Source organism: Varroa destructor, unplaced genomic scaffold (assembly GCF_002443255.2).
Source record: "Varroa destructor unplaced genomic scaffold, Vdes_3.0 BEIS01000002.1, whole genome shotgun sequence".
Lineage (NCBI taxonomy): Eukaryota > Metazoa > Arthropoda > Arachnida > Mesostigmata > Varroidae > Varroa > Varroa destructor.
In genome coordinates this window covers 53,562,125-53,583,555 of record NW_019211455.1, presented here as the reverse complement: position 1 = coordinate 53,583,555, position 21,431 = coordinate 53,562,125, and the positions used below count along the sequence as shown (strand labels likewise).

The 21,431-nt window shown below is 42.6% G+C and overlaps 1 long non-coding RNA gene across 7 annotated transcripts in view; it reads left to right on the top strand.

Moving 5' to 3' along the window:
- Positions 1-21,431, top strand: part of LOC147757998 (uncharacterized) — a 66,663-nt gene that overhangs the window by 6,980 nt on the left and 38,252 nt on the right. For 2 of the 7 annotated variants that reach the window (XR_015320932.1, XR_015320931.1), the window contains exon 2: positions 8,895-9,055. This is a non-coding gene — a long non-coding RNA (uncharacterized LOC147757998). Of the gene's footprint in view, positions 1-4,612; positions 5,330-6,979; positions 7,932-8,894; positions 9,386-9,412; positions 11,181-21,431 lie in introns of those variants that run through there. The other 5 variants (XR_015320933.1, XR_015320937.1, XR_015320936.1 and 2 more) reach the window with 5 other exon arrangements.

Below are 21,431 nucleotides of genomic sequence, written 5' to 3'. Positions count from 1 at the left end.
AGCGGCTCATTGGTGCTTCAAAAAGTTAAGCTGTTGTTCTTTACTGTCTTAGGCTAACTAATCACTAATGAACGACGCCAACCTGGTTAATCATCAAATGCCACCGTGGGCGAGCACTACGTGGCTCGAAGTAGCACGTTCATTCGTCAGTCCATTAGCTCATCATTCTATCCATACTTATCTTCATGCGAAGTTCTTGGCGTGCTTTGTCTATCGCATCATCTAGCTATTCATGCGAGAACAACAGTGCCCAGGTCTGATATAGCAGTCCCGATCTTGTCCGGTGTTCAACAGTTAGTGTAGTCGTCTGTGGCCTGCGCTGTGGGCGCCAACGGACAGAGGCGGATAACTGTAACGATGTAGGTAGTTACTAGTTGAAACCACTCGCGTTCAACGCCCATCAACATAATAGAGACAACAACATAGTCAAAGGCGCAAAAACAGCCTTCCGACCGTCCGATGGATAATCTACTGCCGGCCGTTGGCGCGTTCCGGAAGGTCCGGAAACCGAATATAGCTATGGCGAAGCTTCCAAGTCACAGTCGCTGTTCGCGGGAAGCAGTTTCATTCAGGTAACGCCATTGCCGGTAGGTTAAAATGTTAGTTAACAAACAAACTGAAAGCCTATTCCTAGTCGAGGTCGCTTAATAGCGAGCTCTCATTAGAACTTTATTGTTGTTACCCAGTGGAATTCTAAAGCTTACGTATTTTGCAATGATGATATCATGTGAAGCCCTATTTCGAAGTATTCGTTCGATAGACTCTAAAGGCTGACACAGCACCAATGTAATAATATGCATCTAGGACCACGTTCGTGTGTATTAATGAAACGATACTATCTATTAATACGGTATAGTAATATGATGGTTGTACAACTGTACTCGTGTGCCATGCATCGAATGCGGTCTTTGCTATGACGCATCAAACAATATAAAACGGTTTCCTCATTGACAAACCTTTCTCGTAACAGCTTCACCTTACTACAACTGATGAACAAGGCGTATTTAATGGCGTAAGCACATTGGTGGCACGCGAGGTACATCTTCCCTAGCCACATCTATTACAAACATCTCAAATGTAGCCCATAGCCAGATACGGAAGGCTAGGTTTCATAAGAAGATCAGTGAGTTGCTAGAGGATAAGGTAGCCACCATTCAGGGCTCGTTCACTACGTGGATCGGCTGCACTCACCTAAACAGCGTAAGGCAGAAGAGGCCCTTTTACAGTGGCGTCAGGTTGGCTTTTCCTTTCAGTCGAGTCCTGCGGAAGTCCCTTACTGACCTCTCGTGCACCCCTCGCCATCTCTTTTCGCTCCCGTTCTTGCCGAGTGTCAAAAAAGCTGCTGCACTAAGGCATCCTCGTATCCATGTCAACATAGTCAGCACAAATCCTGGATCCCGGAGAGAGCTCCAGTGATGTCCACGACTAAAGCAGCAAGTCAGTAGCTACGTATTACATGTGCGACCACCGGTCACTGTGACCATGTCAGCGCTAGACGCATAGAAGTAAGACAGCAGCAGATAGCACCCTCAGCGTGCTTCTCTGTGTATATGCTCGGATCTCGTTCATTAAGCGAATATCATTATAGTAAGTGATACCGGCGTGGCGGGAGTGCTACCATAGCAAACTGGTAGTTGGATCGGCGGACTGTAGAGATTGTTCCGTTAGGAAAGCCCCTCTATCCGTGCTAGTGATAGAGGCGCGCTGATCCATCAAAGTGTTCAGAGACAGTCGATGGTTGCATTCGTAGTAGACGACGGTCCAACAGCTAACGGCACATTCTCCATCTACCACCTAAAGGACGCTGTAAACGCATCTCTATGTCCGATTGGAAGACAAAGTTGGCTTTTTGGCCAGCAGGTTGCCCAGTTGCATGACCCACTCATCCCAATGACCCATCTCAAAACCGCCCTACGCCCTCGCTCTTTCGGGCCGATACCTCATTTTCCTTTTGCTTGCCCTTAGCACACAGTCTGTGCACCTTTGTGTCGAGAAAATAGCCCAGATAGATAGCCAACAGCCTTATCAGGCTGGTGGCATCTCAAGGCAACCCCCTTCCAAAGCAACCGAACAACTAGCCAACACGCACATCTCTAGTGGTGCGTGGACGTCGACGCATCACTTATGACTGATCAGTTGTGCCCGTCACCTCGAATGCATATAAATGCGTTGTATATATACATGTATATATAGAATAGGTGCCTGTCAGTGGTTCTGTGCGTGAACCATGACAATACCAACCTTTGTATTAAGGTAGATGGTTGATGGGACCAACAGGACATACGACTTCAACTGCGATCTTCTGGGCGAAATCGAAATCTGCTCGAAAGTTCGCGTGATGCGCTATTTGGACGCACTGCATTCCATTTTGTGTTGACAAATAAGTCTGTTTGTCTCTTTGTTCGTGTTAGATCGTTCCAAAATGGCGTTCAAAGTAATAGCGTATCATCACTCGATATACTGCTCATATTTGTGGGCGTCATTCAGGCAAAACATAGCGAATTTTCACGCTGTAGCTGAACACCGATCAGCGGGCAGCCAAAGCTGCCGCTGCTTCTTGTAACTCATTCTACCTTTGGGACTTCCGTTGATATTCTACTAGAATCTTGCAGATGGCGGCTTCTAACACATCAATGAAGCGGAACTTTAGCCGAGCACAGCGTTACAACTGCTGCTATGTGTGGACTGCGTAAGGCCTAGTATTAGGTCCTTACGATTCTAAACGTTTGTGACAATATTGTCGCAAAGTCTATTTAGGAAGATGAATCTGTAACTTTAATACGTTTACAAATTTACGAAAAACAATTATTATATTAAAATTATATATACACCAGCTTTAAAAAGACGGGTGTATGGATTAAAGGCCCAAAGTGAATCCCTGTGAGGTATGAGCAAGTACGCGAACGAAAGGAACCTCCAATAGCCTCTGACACTTTCAATCGATTAGACTAGACTGGTTGCGTCCAGCCAAGAGTGTGGGGTGGTTTCCTCGACCGGCAGGTTGACTGGAACATGAATACCCTATTGAAACTATCGATGAGTTTGGGCTTTGTCGAGGAACAGGGGAGATGGAATTCACACTCCTAACGTCCCAGAAAGGCTAGCGATCGGCTGAAGGAGCTACTTTCCCTTAGGAACAAAAAGAATTACGTACAATGGTACCATACCCGATCCCACAGGAGGACCTCGGTGCTGTACAGACCATCAGTAAAGCCAACAATCGTCGAAACTCAGCACTAAAACGAGCATCGGCAAGATTCTCCCTCCGTTGCTAATACTACGACCTAACCAACAGTGGGTGGAACCGTAAGTCTGAAAACCGAGGCCGAATAGGCACGCCGACGAGTTAGAAGGAAATATACCTCCGCCTGGGAAACGACCGGGGAGAATTTCTAATGAACACCGCCGCTGCCGCCAGAAGTGAGGGACGATTCAGAACCAGCTATCACGCCTTTCGCCGCCCTTTGATAAGAAAGACAGCAAGGCGACGGTGTTCCGAGATCGGAGACAGACCAAATCTTGAAATCGAGACTGAACTCTATTGGTACATACAAACCGGCGCACTTCAGTGATCACCCGTTCTAAACTACAATGGTAGAACAGAGCAGTTCCCAGTCGGACTCAAATATCAGAGTCCAAAGGCAATTTATTGATTGTGACAGACAACGTGTCTGACGCTTATTGCGGCCAGCCATACCTTGAACAAAGGAGCCTTTCCGTGAAGTCATCATGAAGACAAATGTAGTTGACGGATTTGGGTTTCGGCCGTCCTCAGTAAGTTCAAAAAGGAATTGTCCCTCATACTGGCGAGTCAGACATAGCAAAGCAAAATTCGTACATCATGTGATTAGGTTGACGTGGCTATTTCCGGCGTTTGATCAGTTGTTGCATATAATACTCGTCCAAATAGGATATGTTGAAGAGTGCAATACGCATTTACGACTTGGCAAAGATGACCCTCGATTCTTCAGGTATTCTTATAAGGACGCCTGCATCAGGTATGATAAATAATATATAATAAAAGCTCTGCTTGGGCAAGTGAAGATGGCGGGGCACTCCTTACTCGGGCAAATATTTTTCAAATAGATCTATTAAAAATGTGCCTGACGTCTAACGAAAATAACGGAGACCAGCTTGACTGTTTTATGTTGTTTAGGTGGTTAATTATCAAACACGTCCGCAGAGCTTGGCTACGTAAATTCAGGTAAGCCCAAACAAAGAAACCTTTCAATAGGCCAAAGTTGCTGTCTTTTGTTTCGACTGCTGGTTGTTTGAAGACAACATTGATACAAGGCGCTCGCCTGTGATTTTCGTTATGCCCAAATGACCGACTTACCAATGAAAGGTCAGAAGTTTGCCGTACAGGCTCGAATCCGTAAACAACAGACAACATGCATGTATTTAATGTTTATTTATCAAGCTTATTTATTTAACATGCTTGCCATCCAGTCAAAATCATTCGGCGCGCCAAAGATCCTCTAAAACATATTTCCTATGGATATCTTTTTCTTTGGGTTTTTTATCGTTAAGGCAATAAATAGGGTTATCGTGATACGCGGTTTACTATTAGCTTTTTTCTTTGTTTCATTATTCTTTTGGTCACTCAGCGGCCACGACTACGTTCTGATATCTCATATAGGATATATCATGTCCGTCGGTCGGTCTTGTAGGAACAGCTTTAATCGGCCTGTGGCTATTTAAAGAATTGATTTCGAGTCTTTACGATTATCTCGTTCATGCGAAACGAGATATCATATATACTCACCACGCATAGAGTCCATCAACAATCTACAGGAGAAGGAAGAGGAGGCCATCAGCAATCCCTATTAGTCTACAGCTCCCGTTTGCCTATAAATTGTGTGGCGACGTTCCCAAGTCCAGTCATGTGATTGACTGGCTATTAACTTCGGTGAGCGCCATCGTGATGTATCATAGTTGAGAGCTCAACTGACGCCGATCATTGACAGAGCCTAATATACAACGGCTCGCTTCCTAGCGCTGATCTTTGTCGCCCTTAGGCTATCTTTTTCAAAAACAAAAGACGCCCACAATAATTAGATGAGTGGAAGTCATCCTGCAATCGGCACGTGGAAGGAAAGGGTCTCTAGAGTTTTTTGGAGGAAAACTGATTCTGCCATGAACGGAATAGTCGAGGTACAGTATTTGGTAAGACTCTGCAGTGACAGGACGTAGACCCGTGTTTAGTGCAAGAAGAAAGTTATTCAGTCGAGAGGAATTATTGCACCGTAGACGAAGTTGTTCTCAATCAGTTTCAACACGAGTACGATACGCCGTTAAACATCCGCCGTTGGAAGCACCTCGTAAAAAGGTTACCATTTTCATAGTTGACTGAGTAGATAAGACATGTCTGTCCAGATTTATTCGAAGGAGAAATAGTCATGTAAGATATACTCGAGTCCGGAGTAGTGCAAGTAGAAACAAGTTTTTCCTAACTTCTCTATCTTATGTTATCGCCTTTGTGATTCAACTTAATAGATACGAAACGGCTAGTGTCGATATTTTACATAAACGAGCAGAAATATACTGGAACCAACGCCCTAAGGCAGATAATCGAAATTACTTAGTTGATGTTTTGTTTGTATTTATTAATAGTAGAGTGTAGAGTACGTAATCTTCAAAATAGATAAACACAGCACGCGTTAATAACAGGAAATGTTCAGTTGCTGCATTTACATAAACATAAGCAGAACTTTATTCGAAGTTTAGATATAGTTACATCAGCTAGAACGGTAACAACAACACCTCTACTATCTACTGATCATCGAAAATCTGTGCATTACTCTGAAGTCGATCCCGGTTGTAGAAACGCTCACAACTGCCGAAGAGTCCGAAGCGATTGGCGAAAAGCGATTGCAGTCAACGCATACTGTCGTGCCAGCGGGGGACCCCAACCATTTGCTAATAAAGGCTGTCTAGGCTCCCGAATTAATATTCCACCTCCATAGTTGATTGAGTAGACAAGACGCATGTATGCCAAGTTAATCTAGTCCGAGATGTGATATTAATTTCTAAGAGATATAATTTTGTACGAACGAAATTCATTTCATTCGTTCTCAAAAAAATGATACTATACGACGAGACGAACCTTTACGAGTCTACAAGTAGAATTTGAAACGTTGTCCTGAAACCTCCATAGCTTTTTAATATAGAAGCGGGCTGCCTCCAGCATTATCACTTGCGGTAAAGAAGCCCTAGCCGACACGTTCGCCCAGTTCAAAACATCATAGTCATTCAGTTGCATATAGCCCGTGTCAACTACTGATTTAAATAGATAGATCTTTGGTGAAGCATTAGGTTTGTGTGCGATGTGAAAATATTTCGAAGTTAGCCTCAAATTGAACATGTAGAACACTTCCGACAAAATGTTTGTCCTCTTACTGTTTTATTCCAACATGACTGATAGCGCTGTTGAACACAGGGACTCTTTTTTAGTGAAAGCAGATGACGTTCCGTCTTTAGTTTAGACTATTGCTACGGTTCTGGGCATGTACTCGGCCGCGAGTCTGGCGCAGGCATCTGCTGTGCGACATTCGCACCGAAGCATGCCTGTCTGGCTAACAACGGTTGCGTGCACAACTCCGCTTGGGAGCACGACTCGGCGTTAAGAAGCGACGCTACGATTCGAAGCAGGGTCCAGCACTAGACAGCGTAAAGCCATGTAAACAAGTCTTCCTGGCTCTGTACGAGACTTCACGACGCCGGTAGCACATCAGTATATGCACATGTGCGTTGGTGTTCGTACGTACGCTGGCTACCGACTTACGTTCGCTGCTGATCTTCCGTTTCTGTTCTACATAAGAGCGAATTCGGAACGGATGTGGGACAGCCCTTAGAAATAGTCTGTGGCCTGTAAAAGCACCGGCTTTTCGGATCGTTGCCGAACACCGATTCTAGTTAGACACTATGCCTGGTACGTAGCGTGACACTTTTTTTCTTCGTCCTTCGGCTCTAGAGGTTCTGGGATCGACGGTTCGCTTGACTGCCACCGTCGTTCGCGGACGTCGTAACAGTGCTTTGAGTCAGTGTCACCGTTGCCTCATTGTGCATAGACCGAATCACATGCATATAGACGTGTACACATTGACGTAACATTGATGTGGCGGCATTAACATCGTCTCATGTTAGAACGATATTCTGTGCAGTATATGCCTGTACGACATGCGCATAACACTGTGTTGGATACATAGCGCAATTATAATGGAGCCAATGTTTTCTGAATCCGTCCTGTTCAATTCGATGGCACTGGCGAACACGGAGGTCATACACTGCTGCTCGCCGTAACCTGAAGTATTGTAGATCTATTGACTTCGAGGCTTTTGGGAAGCATCTGTAGCAGGAAAAGTGATTCAGTGAAGAAAAGATTGGACTGTGCTGGCGCACGGTCTTCGGTGCGACTGGAACACACAATAGAAACTTGTATCAGCGGCATGGTGGCAAATTTCCCATATATGTTTTGAGCCTGCTGAGTCTCAAGAGCCATTTTTGACGGATGCTGTTTCGTGCAGTGACGTTTCTGGCCCTGTGTAGAATGACCCGCCTCGGGACGCTACGAAGTAGAACGGAAGGATCGCTTGAAGGCCGTCAACCGCTGCCCCATCAGGAAGTGCACTAGCATGGTATCCTGTGCGTTTGTGCATAGATACACCGTTCGAGCGACCGACTGAATGGATAAAAACACACGGACCGTATCAGTACAGCGTCGAATCTGAACACGCAAAACCATTGTTTGATAGGCGCCCATATCGAGTTATGTTGAAGATCGACAAAGGCTACAATATATGAATCGGTATATACGGCCAGAGGCTCGAAGAAACCTTAGACCTGGCACTGTTAATTGGGCATCATTATAGCGGCTATCAGCCTAACCAACGATAAAATTCAAGGACATCTTCTGAGCCGCAGTGCGATACGTAATATAACATAAATCTTATTTTTTTTTCAATATATTGCCAAACAAACACAACTATCTGTTACCTGTGGGACCTAAAACCATTATAGTGCATTAACAGCATATTTTCCATGTCTAGTTTGTCGAATAACTTCTTTTCAAGTACACCTAATATATCCTAATTAGTTTGTGAGTACTTACAAAATTGCACCATTGTTTCGCCTTTTTGGTTGACGACATAGCACTCTAAGCTAACCAACTGAACGGAGCAATGTGTCGCTTCTTAAGCTTGCAGGCTTCACATCGGTCTGTTTATTTATTATACTAGCTACGTATAGATTACAGTATAGCTATACCAATAACGAATGCAACGAAATAACGAACGTTTGTCATTGTCATGGTCGAAGTGAAGATTGCTTTTAGCAGGCCAAAAACGTGACGGCATTCTCGCTACTCTGGTCGAACAATCGTAAAACCGTTTTCCTGATTCTAAAATGGACTTGCTATATTTGTTGAACTATCCTGTTTTATGTTATTTTTTCCTATTTTTGTTTTCAGCATCTTGTGTTCTCGTTGTGAATCATGTCACGTGATGGAGCACCTTCTAGAACCTAGGCTTTGTCCTTTCTGGCTATTTCGATCCATTTGCGGTTCATCCAAGGCCAAAACGTCTAGGCCACAGCGCGCTTTATTGGCGCCGCCATTATTCAAAACAGCAGTACTCAGTCGGCAGCTTTTTTCTGACGGCTCGGCTATTTCCTCTTCCTGGCAGCACCAATACTTGGCATGCCGTCTGCCTCCCAACCGGTCTACCGAGTTACTCTATGCCCAGCAATCATTCAATGACCTAGTTACGCTTCGTCTTCTCCCAATTCCGTGCCTGACTTGTGCGGGCACGTTCTCGTTGCCGTCACCGTGACCGATGCTCATGCTAAGATGCATCTTTAGTGCCTTAGTGATTCGCTTTTTTTCTTTTTGCTCGCAGTTTGCAAGATCCTGGTGCGAGCTCAATCTGCGACCTCGGGTCTTTTCGTCCGGTTTGAGAGTCGAATCGCGCACACCAACAGGACACTATGCACCGGTAAATTTAAGGATGCACATCTTAAGGCCTCGAAGGACATCGAAGATTTACTCGAAGGGAAATTGGTACGTACAAAGGAGGGACAGCTGTTGGAATGAGACAAGGGTTTTTTTCAGATTAGAGAATGGTGTCCACGCAATCTATCTTGTGGCCTGTCTAACTCCGCACGATGCATTTGGCAATAGACGCTGCTAGCAGTGGGGAACGTGCAGTTGTCTTTTTCGTTTGACCAATAGCATGAAAGCGATGCAGCGAAAGGGAAAATCGGTGAGAAAAGCTGTGAGAACTTAGGTTGGACTGGAGCGTGAAGGCATACCGCGATGTAAAAATGAGCAACAGCAAGTAGTTAATAAAGGCCACGAACGTGGAAGTACAGAAACTCCCATATAGTTGATCGTTTCTGTACATTCATATTTCAGTAGTAGTTAGAAGCAAGAGGCGTTAAACGAAGCAATTCATGAAACAATTCTCGAAGTGGATACACGGTGAAACTTTCGATATGGGCTAACAGTAAAAGGCAACCGTAAGTAAGTAAAACCCCAATAGAAGGCTTGGCATTTTTTTTCCATATAATTGTCGTTAATTTACACTTCGATTAGATAATGCCAGGCAAGGCTGATACTTGGCCCGAAAAAAAAACAGTAAAAGTAAGATAAAACTCCGCAATAAATCCGCAAATAAGTTTCATAATAAATCACAATTTTATTTAGATAGACTTTATATATAATTCAATAATTCACGTACAATGTCACACAAGAATAACGATGAAAAATAACGACGACAACAACAAAATGCAACAAGACATAAAAATATTCGAAAAAAAAAAGATAGAAAGCACCCAAAAGATATTAGCAACAGTAGTATAGTACTATCCCAGACCCCCGATAAGAAGATCTCACCAATATACTATGTTAAGTGAAACAACACAAAAGACTCCTTTTACAACTGCACACGTGTGCATGGTCAGGCAAAGGCAGCGAAAACGGGGCACGTGAGATACTCATAGGTTCCAGACAATGCGAATCTATAAGGGACTGAGGTAATGCTACTGCAATACGCAGCATTGTCTTCCGCTACGCTGGCAACGACAACAATACTAATCAATAATCAAGCATAATGAACATACAAGGTGAAGGGGTGGGGGGAAAGGCGGTCGATTCGGACGAGCGTTCTCTTCTAGCTCTCCTTGCCCGCCCCCAGGGCCTCGCCGCAAGCGAATGCTAGAGAAGGTCGTTCACTGCTTGCCCCTGGAAGGGGCGCCGCCTGCTTACTTGTCGAAGGGCGGAACTGGATCGGGGCTGGTCTGATCAAGCGGTCGGAACGGCCGAATAAGATCGGAACAAGGCTCCGATACAACAATGCAAAGAGTGAATGTCCAATACCGCGAGAAGGAAAAAGTGGCACAGGCGAGCATGGAAACGACAAAGGCCATAACAAGAAACTTGTAAGAGATGTTCTTTCGCGGATAACCGATGAGGCCATCCTTTATGTTCTATGGCAAAAAAACAGTTGCTGATCGAAGGACCACGTCATTAGAATGCCATAGTCTGTACCAGTTAATTGATGGGCAAATAATACGATAGCAAGCATATGGCCAACTTATGATAGAGCAGTAGGCTTTCCTAAAGACGGATATATGATTAAGCATTTTTGCTAGATTAAATGTATGTATAAAATAGATTTATGATGTCGACGCTTATCAAATACACCATTTAGAAATAGTTTCAGGTGTGGATGGCTAGGTAAGCGGGGCGATATCCAATAAAGACAAATTAATATTTCAACTTAGGGAACATAGATATAATAAAGAGCCCGTTTTACTAATAGAATACCGGAACCGACGGTATTTTGTTAGTTCAACTCGTTCTTTGGGTTCGATCTTGTAATTTCCTTCAGTTATGAATGCCCGACGGCATTTCCTATTATTTTTTCTTGGCCAGACATCCTTTGACAGATATTTGACCTTTATATACACTTCAACGTTACCTCGACACCATTAGAAGGGGAGTATCTTTGTCTTCCAGGCCAGCGTCAAACCACGTAGGCCAGACAGGGCCATGAATTAGTAAGATAAGGACTAACTTCAATATTAACTGTGAGTTCGCTGAGTGGCATTACGGCATCGCGTTATAACATCAACGAAACACGCATTTTGCCCAACGCGGTTGGCTCTCTTTAGCGGCTGTTTTATGAATAAATGAATAAATAATAACAATTGATTATTATTTATTCATTTAATAATAAAATCATAGAGGAGCGTTTGCACGATGCGCCTGCCAATAAACTTATGCGTAGAATCATCAAATAATTGCTTCCTTCATTTCTTCAATTAACTTAGATGTTCCTGCTGCCTGATGGTGCGAGGTCGTACATTGGGTGGGGCGCAGTAAGACTCTATTGACTTGACACGAACGTATGTCATCTTTCGATCCCATTATTGGATGATAGTATAAATAATTGGTGCGCGAGTAGAGATCAGAGACGGTCAATGTGCGGATATGTTGTATTTAATGAAGCGCAATTACTACTATTATAGTATATCTTGGATACGGTGCTATACTTAACACTTTACAAACAACAATAGTTATTTCTAATACTAAGTAGTATATGTTCTGTCCTGGCTATTGCGGTGGTAAAATGGTAACGTGTTTGCCTACTCAATCTAAAGACACGTGGTGAGATGGCCTAAGTCCCAGATCAGGCCTAGTCAGAGACATGTTCAGTTTGGCGTTGAACGTCCGTCGTTCGAATAATGATTAGGGACGACAGGACGTAAAATCCGAAACGTTTGATCATAGTCATTTGGTCAGGCAGAGTAGAAATAAGTCGATTGAAGGATATGTTTGAATGAACATGGAATTCTGCCATGAATCTAAGGTCTGTTCACGATGAGCTTTTACGTTGATAAAGGAGTGGACATAACACAGGTTTGTATATTTTATTGCAAAAAAAGATTATCGTATAGCGACGAGCTCACTATGCAACTAAGCACATGATACGATAGGCTTGATGCGTGATGATATTTTATCTAATTTTTTATAAATATTTAATAACTGTTAACACAAAACGTGCAGTCTGTACAGCCGATATTTTTTATTTCAATTGTAGACTCGTTTCTGCTTTTTGTTGTTCCATCCTGCCCTAGACGACCATAGCTATTTACGTATATCAATAATGAACACGTGTCTATAAACGTGTTCTGTGCAAGTGTCCACTCAAGTACAAATGGCCTAAAAGAAGCCTTTTGGACGTCAAAGTGTAGACATCGATCAGGTCATAATAGAAACGTGAATACTGTATTTTTAGCACTACTTAACTATATAATAATAATAATTAGAGTTAGAAATATTTGCAATAACAAAAACGCGTCTGCTGCCATATGACCGCGCTCTCCATAGTAACCAGTCGCTACTTGCTGCTATGTAATAGTCTGTCTGCCGCAGCCAGTATATAGTGCATGGCTAACCGATGTGGATAACCTATGACAGTTGCGGGTGAAACACTCAGCTTCCACCTATTCGGATTCGTGAATACGGGAAAAGTTCATACATGTCTGTATAGGTATCGCGGTGTGGTACATTCGTGTCGAATATTAGGTGCTCAATTAGAACAGGACGCATACGTGGCTATTTTTACCGTGCACTATGCCAAAATCGTTGCCTAATGTTCCTATATGCAGATGTCGATTTTAAACTACACAAAATTCCTGTAGACAAACCATATGTAGTAATAAGAACAATTCTTTATTACTGTCTTAGTATTATGAATAGATTCATTGATTCTATATGATCCAGAGCCGATTATATTATTATGAATATGCCTAAGATGATTTAACTCTACTCTCATACTTAGTTCGCTATTTTTCCTCTGCAGTTAAAATGACAATGATCATTCCTAAAAGGTCGTAGTGCAAGGCTGCTCCGCAGCCTTAAATAGCTTCTTTTGTAGATCTGCACTAAGTTTACAGGTGTCTTTACTTCAAAACGATAAATAACTTATACCAGATGTCACCCTTTGCCCATCTCACGTTGGTCCATAACCTTAATCGAGGATATCCAAGGGCGTAGATCCCTCTACATAGAGATCTCTAGATAAAGAGATTTCGCTTCTAACCCCCAGTAGTTAACAAGTTTACTTGCACGTCACGCGTCAGTCAGGAGAAGTAACAGTTCAACAGAAGGTCTATCTGGCTACTTCTGTTTGGTGTGTTAATCTTTTGGTAAACAGGTCTATTATTCTAAGGGATCATTCTGTGACTTGCTTACATCCCCCTGACGTTGCTCCGTACGGTACTTAAACAACCGTGTACAGATTCTAGGAATGGGATTAGAAGCCGTGCGGGTGCTTACATCGTTTAAGCTCACCGTAAGGGTTGCTTACCTGCATCCACGTCTACGCATCGAGCAAAGAATGTTCAATGATTTGCCAGGCCTCATCGTCGAGGCCTGGCATTCTTTCCAACGCCTTCTCTTTCTCGATAAAAAGGTACGACAAACACTGGCTGTGTGTGTCTTTATGTCTATTGAAACTTCCAAACTCGCATTGCGTGTCATAGCACGTAATAGCCTAACTGCCTGTGTAGGTGTCGCCAATGCCGAAGTAGAGTCGAAGGAGCTCCCTTTCCGCTCTCATCTCTCAGCCAGAAAAAGTACACCATTTTGGGAAAGACGACTGTCCCCAGGAGGTCAGCTTATTATGATTTCTCAAGTTTCCTAAGTATGAATTCTGATAGCGGATTGTTGACAGCTTGATTTTTTTGGTACCGGCATATACTTGCTAAGAGATCTTGCATCTCTAAGACTTAGGCTACAGCCAAGCAGTGGAAATTCTGTGCGGCATTCTAATTAAAGCGGCAGTGTCAAACTGAAACAACAAGGCCTTCTAAGACAACTTAGCCAGCCTAGACAACTTTCGAGACTTATTTCGATGTCTTGATACAGAAGAAAAGCAAATGCCTATGGGGCTGCCATGTTCCCTGTTGACATCCTGCGCAACAGTGTATTTTCTATACTTCTTTCAGCCAACAGCAGAGGTATTAGTGCACACTGTTTTTAACAAATGTTAAAGAATAAAAAGCCTTATATGTTTGACCACGTCCAATAACAAAAGGTTCTGGTTACTAGAGCCGAAAATGTTTTCGAGAAGAACTTATCTTCGGAAGGCAGAACGAATCGTAGTCTTGCAAGAGGATTGGTGCGATGTCGACTACTTTTCGTGACAAAGGCCATTCCGTGTGACTCTAGCAAATTGGCCATTCTAAAGTGCGGTGGAAGCACTTCGATCGTTGGTCGTTTTAGTCTACAATGAATAGCAAAGAAACACTAACGCACCCCTTGCGGAATATTACGCAATATCCTCCAAATGAGTTCAACATTGAACCCTATATTAAAATGCGAGGACTGTCATAGCCTATTCAATGACAGGCACTGACTACAGGAGCTTTTTCCAGCGCAATCATTAACGATTTTTGCGCTTATGATTTTCTACTCTGCAACGACATGAAGCAGCGTGCTCTGGGTAGCTAATGCGCGTTCCTTTAAATGCGTTACCACAGTTAACACAACTAACAAGCATGACGCTGTAATGATCTAAACCTCAGCATTGGCAAATCTTATGACCAGAAATTGACGACCAGGTCAATAAGGACAAATCAGAAATTTAAGAAAAATAAGGAATCGTTATTGAGAGCGATAGCATTTTGTACGGTTGCTATGTCGTTTCATAGGTCTATTGAAGAAACACCTGATAAGTCCAAAAAAGTCTACTCCTGTTCTAGGGCATGTCTAATAGAAAGTCAGGTGAAAAAAAATAACTAAAGGTGCGAAAGAAGGCCAAATGAGTATACAGACGGTGAAGTGCTTGACGAGACGAAACACTGAGTTTTACTAGACGTACATTTCGTCGCCCTCAGGGCAGAATGTAGCAAGAGGGTGGCGTAGTTTGGGTTGCTAACGAGTGTTCCTTTCAGTGTATTGCTATGGTAGCAAGAAACATGTGGCAAGCGTTCGGCGTTGATAAACTGTCATCGGACCACTTCGTAACTCCGTTGGGGAAAAACCCAAATAGTCTAGCAGAACTCGAACGTCCAATGTAATGCCTTTTGATTTAGGTACCAGAGGTAAAATATGTGGAGCTTACAAGATTCTTTGCACTATATCTATCCGTCGCACGTATATTCTCGTACAAAGATCAATGCTCTGTACATATATATATATATACATGCAGTTCATTTCGCTAAAGAAAACTCTAGTAATATTTAATGTGGGACATTAACAATGGAATTATACTCCATCAATAAGGCACAAAGTTTTATACATCTTTCAACTGCGTCAAGTGACGAACGTACGCATGCTCTAGCGGACGATTACAAATGCACAACGCTATTAGTAAGAAAAAAAAAGTCGCATAATGTAAACAAGGATAAGAACAAAAATTACAGTTCACCCTACCGACCGCGAGCAAGTTACAAGAACTTGTCAATCAAAGTTCGTACAATCTGGCATAAGCTGACAGGTTTCTAGCCAGGGCAGATTGCAGAGTGAGTAGATCCACTGACAAAAACACAATACTGATTCGACCTTGCAAACAAAATGTATTGTAGTAGACGCTCGTTTTTTTTTCGTGGGACTGCGGAACACATACAAACCCGTGCATAAGGATTAGCTGGCTTATAATAAAAGAATATAAAGCACGAATAATATCTTAACCAGCTCTCAGGCCTTCGTTTGCGCTAAAATAATATAGCTTTGATGAGAATGTGTATTAAAGCAACATACCGATGCTGTAATATACGTGAGCGGAACTAGTATACAGGACCAAACCAATCCAATTTTACGGTGACCTTGGGGTCTGTTTGTTGTTATAGCGATAATTATCATTTAAAGATAGAGATAAAACTGTAATTATAGTCAATTTAAATGATAAACGGTCAATTCGTAATTATTAATCGTAAACAAAATAATTATTGTTACGTGTTTTGTAAACTTTATCTGGACTTTATGCAGCCCACCAAAGAGGCATGGCCGATAACGCTCCATCTAAAGGAATAACCATATAACAGCGTCGACTAAACTCCCCAGGGATTCTTTTAGTTGTTAATGCTGTTGTTGTTGTTGTTGTCGTCGTCGTCGTCGTCGTCGTAGTAGTTCTTCGACGTTGTGAATATATGTGTCGGCCCTCTCTCGCTAACGGAATGCAATACGTTTTCAGTTTCGACCTATTTTTATTGTCGTACCACGTATAGAATGCTCTCACAGTAGACAGATGCCTTCCCTGAGCGTGGCTATCTCTGTTAGCTAGCAACAACTCAACAAATACGGTGCATATGGCTTTTTTTTTTTTCTAGACGCACTATTTTGATCTCGTAGCGTGCGAAACAGGGGCAAATTCGAATTGGAACTTTGTCGACACGATCCAGTTTGTGGTGAGTCGCGATAAAAGTTGACGAATAATATAATATTATTATTATACAGGTCACTGCCAAAACCTGGCCAAAGCGTTACTCTTTAGTACATGCAGATCCTATCGACATAACGTACGTACTATAGCCGGGTATGCACAAAGGTTGTAGCTTGTTTTCCGTCATCCTAATTTTTCTTGATTGAAATACCTGTAGTAATGATTTTCCTTTACAGCTGATCCAATATAGTCAAACATATACGCAGAAATTATTTTGTCCTTTTACTTTTATATTATCCTGTGGATAAATATTTTTTTCTCCCCCAATATGTCTAAATTTAAATTAGTAATTACATCGACGCGTAAGATTCATAATAATTCCCTTAGTGAAAAGGTACTCCTTTCCCAGTAATATATTAAGTAGTAACAATAGGTTCGTCTTTATTTAAAACTGCCCTCCTGATTGCCGCAACAGAGAGCAATCCTTCATAGTGTTTTAGCTTACTTTTGAAGTTTTGAATTTCAGCTTGTGTCTATACACTACCCTCGTTACGCTTACTACGCATACTCAAAATTAGAGCGAGAATAGAAAAACAGCGTAAGGCAAAATTAGGCTTATAGTGAACTGTTGTCTGCGTCTAGGCAAAAAGGTAGGTGTACATCTGAAATTCCATTGGTCCTAGTCGTAAACTTCGTCTCAGTCTTGAGTAGGATAATCTTTTTTTTGCTAATTATACACTTTCGTTGATTTCCCTAGTCGGCCAATTGTTGACCCGCCATGTGCAATGATATATATTCTACGAGTGGATCGTGTACGTTTTTCATCAGGCATCTAGTTTACATAGACGTATCAGATAGTATGTTTTTTTGAATCTACAATCTTCAAATCGGAACTATTGGATTAGAAATGTAATTATGACCATATGATAGTTGTTTACACGATACCTCTAACTGAGAATCTGTTTCAAGCCTAACATGCAACTTTATTGCATTGATTCTTTACAACCCAATCAACGAAGTTAGATCGACGACAGATACGGCAGCGATACTTATTGCAGGGGCCGGTTGTCAAATGATTTCAAATCTTTCTATATCAACTAACTGCCATCTCGTGCATTTGTATACATGACGTATGGACTAGAAAATCTTCATAAGGGTTGCCCTCACGCCGGACACGGCTGATGTTTGCGCAATACTCGATGACATCGTCAGTAGGGTTCGTACAACCTGTAGCGTGATACAAAATGGGCTGGTGCGACTCCGCTCTATTCGCTCGCACCTTCCGTCAGCTACTAGTTCCAATTATGTGTTTATTATGAGCTGAATAATGATTGAGTAGGTTTTATTTACTTTATGGTTAAATTAGGATTCTAAGTAGGAAATAAACTAAGATTGATTTAGTGTTGGACGAACGATGGATTTGTGGAAAAATTGGATCAGTATCAATGTTGTCTTAGACAAAACCCAGAAAGACGCCCAACAAATCTGATTGACCCCACTCAGATAGCAACAAATGACGAAGCATAATTCTCCCTGGGGAAATGTATGTTTCTACTTGTTTCGTTTGTTCTTGTAAAAATATTGGGGAAATGTAATGTTTTTTTTTACATTTTTCCCTTCGTAATAAATTACCGCATATGGCCCGATATCCTAGCCTCTCATAAACACTCACATAACCAAGTACCATAATCGACTGGAAACCAACTGAAACATCAATCTCATTACTACAGTTATTGCATCGCATTACCTCAGATTACTTAGCTTTATAACTCTTCTGTAATTACAACGCCATCTTGTAGGCGGTATTTTTTTTACCCATAATTGCATCTTATTCTGCTACATTAAATTCTATAGACATTTAGCTGTACGCTTGATTATACGTATAAGTCAAGACGTCATCGTCACATCGTCACGGTTCATTATTCCGTCATTTCCGCTTTGTCTACCGTCCAGTCATAATGTCCATTCAATACAAATGCTGCTGTATGCGGTTGATAATGTGTATATGACTTATATAGAACACGTGCTAATCACAACCCATCAGGCTCGATCCGATGCCCCTACCTCCTTCATTCAAGTGCTTCACATACATTAACATGTGACTTCAGTTACTATTAGCTTCGTTTGTCGCCTGCATATATTGCTGCTGTTGTTGTTGTTACCATTGTTAATATTGTACTTATTATTATAACTACCGTAAATATCGTTCAGCTTGGCAGCTTGACCATTTCTGACCGCCTGACACCCAGCGACTCACGCTGCCAACTCTCAATTTGACCGTAGTGCTCTATCTGTTGTTGACCCATATCGACCCAGTTTGCTGTATGTTGCCCTCCTAGCTACGGCATCCGCCACTGACGGCGTCGGTCGGGAAGCGCAAAGGCCTGCTGCACCAGCATAGGATAAGCCCCGGAGACACTAGGCAACTGTAATGCAATACTACGAAGCAATGCCCCTCTCGACAATTAACCGCACAAGGCTCGGCCGCTGTGGTTGGCATTATTTCGAATCGTCGTGGCGCCTCTCACGCGGCCATGAATGCGGCCGCTTCCTGGATGGTTTCCGGTGTAATTGCGGCAGCAACGGTCACAATCCGAAATGAAGGAGAGGGACATCGAAGCCAGGGGGAAAGAGGGTGGCGCCAGCCAGGATGGCAAAGAGCGTGTCGATACACCGGGGAGTTTATCGTTATTGCCTCGCGTTCAGAAACGCTTGCGCAGTCCGGCGTATGATGCTGCTTGATGGTAATGTAATAGTGAGATTATTATTACTATTTCGCTTGCTGCTGTTGTCACTGACGCTAATGTTGGTGTTGTTCGAGGTGTTGTCGCAACAGGCGTTCGCGTTGCAGCTGTTCATATTGTGGACACACGACACAGGGGCGGATGCTGTCGCACTGTTGGTGCCATTATAGAAGTTTGCATACATGGATTGGTTTATACATGTACAACGAAGTAAAGTTTCATCACTTCGACGAAGACAAAGACAACAACAGTCAGTTGATACTGAAAGAAACGAAGTTCACAAGCGTTTAGTTCTGGTCGGTCGGCCGGTCGCTCGAGCGACCGGCTTGGATGTCGTTTGCTAGCTATTTTCCTTTGGTTAAAACGGTCGACGGTTGATACGATAGCTACGTTGATTGCAGCGACCACTGCGTCAACGACGGCAACGGACCATTGACTGCAATGTCCGTGAACTGTGCCGCCTACCTCAGCGTCGGACTGCGAAGAAGCATTTGGCTCAATCAAAGATAGACCATAGTCTGTCTCTTAAATACAAACTGTATATGAGTATTTGCTTGTACGTATGGCTGTCCGTGTGGCTGTATTTGTATATTTGTCTACGTAAATGTCTACTGGCGTAACGGTTATGTGATGTGGTATTATGTTATGGAAAAAAGCGGGAATAAGCGTCTAGCCACTGACAGTCAAATGCTAACGGTTGGACAAGGTTATTGTATTATACATTCATCCATTCGACTGGTTTGTTTGTTCGTCATATATAGAAGAAGATAAAAGAAGTACATATAGAAGAATTACGTCAGTAAGCAACCGACCGCATTGCTATTGTTTAGTGTCGCTGCTGACTGCCGTCTCGTTCCAGCCAACAATAGCTGCTTTCCGGTCCATTGCTGACTGCTACACGCAGACAACTTGTGCATATAGGGTGGTGCACCCAAATTGGGGGGAACTTTAGCTGCCTGTTTGGCGGGAATGTGTTCGTCCGTTAACGCTGCTAGCAGACAAAAACCAGTTCCTTTTGAAGCAAAACAACAGTCCCGCTAACGCGAACAATAATGCGTCACTTTCGAAATTCGAGCAAAAATTAGCTATTACCCAATTGGGCGAATTCTATCAGGGGTTAAAGACCTTTTCCTCAAAATCGACAGTGCAGGTATAATAACGGCAGTAATGTTGCTTGCTAACAGTATTAATATTTAAATGGACGGAGTAGGAAGCTTTTCGTGGTTTTGCATTGTGCGAAACTGATTCTTATTGAACAAATATAGTCACTCTCGATCATTTCGTACCTCTGCCGTAACATAAATTTCATGCCGGTAAGTATTTTTATTCTGACGCTCGAAAAGTGAAGCTCCGCATTGCTTGACTGAGTTATTCTGTGGTAAACACTTGGCTGTCAAAGACTCTTTCAAGCTCCATGTACAAGATCAAGTAAATGTAGTGACGGTAAGGTAATATGCAGGTAGTAAGGTCATGTGCAACGGTGCTCCGGGGTACGATAGCGATATATGTCCGAGCGTCGTCCTGTTGAAGGGTATCGTTTACCGAGCGGGAATGATATTAAAGCTAATATAGAGAGAAATTAATTCTAGAGAAATTTCTCCGTTATTTTAGCGTTCTATTTGTTTTAATATGCGTAATAAAAAATTGATCATTTTTACTCCACTGTGAAATATGCATGTAGCGGCTCGTTCTACACGAAAAACTTTCATATCTTTTGCCCGTTACTGTCATTGATTATTCCATCATTTGACTGGCTCTTCATACCACAAAGGGCACTCTGTGCCAGTTCGAACCCATCCCACCACCTGTCCCTTAAATTTCGCTGGCATGCGCGCTATTCATTGCATCATTATGGGAACGCCTTATTGTGACCTCGCATATTCTATGAAGAGTCATACGTTTCAGTACGCCGCTATGTATCGACATAGCGCCAATGAGTAAATTACTAACGGTGCTTTCAGTAGAAAGGGAATCCCTGAATGTGTACCAGGTTACGCAGTGGCCGCTGATCGAAATGAGGAACTGTCCTTTTCATTGACTTGTTTGTCGCTTATAGGTAAGGGAGAACCAATATCCGTCAGAACTTATATATATATATATGTGGATGAATTTAATTTAATCTATATTATAAACGATGCCCGCTGCTCTATGTAGAAACACAGAGAAACGCAGAGGAATATGCAGCTATTCATTGTATATGTTACGTCCGGCTGTAGGGGATAGAGCAACAAGGGTAAAAATAACATATCTGACCGTAGTACTATCCGCGCATTGTCAACTAGTGTCATGTACCCAAACA